Genomic DNA, 960 nt, shown 5'->3' with positions numbered 1-960 from the left:
GATTGTGTGTGACAGGTTCGTGTGAACCGTTTCGAGGACGGCTCGGTGAGGATCGACAAGCATAAGCTTCTGTTCAAAATCGACCCAGAGACTAATCTGCCTATCGGGTACGGTCTGGAATCGCACACACCTAGTCACTGGCTCATCGAAGAGGTGAGCGAAGGGGTTGGGCTTGGGAGTGGGGTGTAGATATTGTGGCTGTGTGGTCTAGTGGTATGATTCGCGCTTCGGGTGCGCGAGGGCTGCGCGTTATTGTGTGATATTCGCGCCGAAGGCGCGAAAAAAATATTTTAAAATAATTTACTACATTAAATCGATGTGAAATATGGAAATCTGAGATGGATTGAAATGAAGCCTTCGATGATATACCTCCCACGTGTGTCGACGAGGCTCAGCTCATACTGGATGTAGATTCAAGCCCCGAGGTATCATGGCAGCCGGGTCGACTGAGGCGGTTGGCGTCACCCACCGGTGCTGACGTCACTCACCGTCACCGATGTCGCACACAGCAATATTTGCTTGCCTGCTTCGTGCATGAGCCATGCTATTATCATATGCCGTGACTCGAGTTGCTACAAGATTGTATCCGCGGCAATTAAGACTAAGCAATGCCAAGATTCAATCACTCATTATCCACATTCTGTTCGACAAATAACACATACACACACATATTATGAACTACGACTTGCCATGCGTATCTGAGCTTCGGGCCTCGAGCCACTCCTCGAATGTCCCGGGGATGGATGGGCAATACCATCCGGCAGATCTTCCTCCAATTCTGGGCTTGCGATGACCAGTAGCTGCGGTGCGATACTTATTGCACGTGCCGCAGCGCGGCATTTTCCGAGGCGGACCAGAAGCGTGATCACTAGCTTCTTGGATTGCATCAGCATTCGGCGCACCAGTCTCATCATCATCTGGCGCGCATTCGGTCACCGTATTTGCGGTCCCGGGCATACG

The 960-nt window shown here is 51.2% G+C and overlaps 1 non-coding gene across 1 annotated transcript; it reads left to right on the top strand.

Moving 5' to 3' along the window:
• Positions 1–196: 196 nt before the first annotated feature.
• On the top strand, positions 197–277 carry Pmar_PMAR004919. The gene has a single exon. It is a non-coding gene; the product is annotated as a tRNA-Pro (tRNA).
• The last annotated feature ends 683 nt before the right edge of the window (positions 278–960 follow it).

The sequence above is a fragment of the Perkinsus marinus genome (genome assembly GCF_000006405.1).
Source record: "Perkinsus marinus ATCC 50983 genomic scaffold scf_1104296949524, whole genome shotgun sequence".
Classification (NCBI taxonomy): Eukaryota; Perkinsozoa; order Perkinsida; family Perkinsidae; genus Perkinsus; species Perkinsus marinus.
This window is presented reverse-complemented; position numbering and strand designations above follow the sequence as displayed.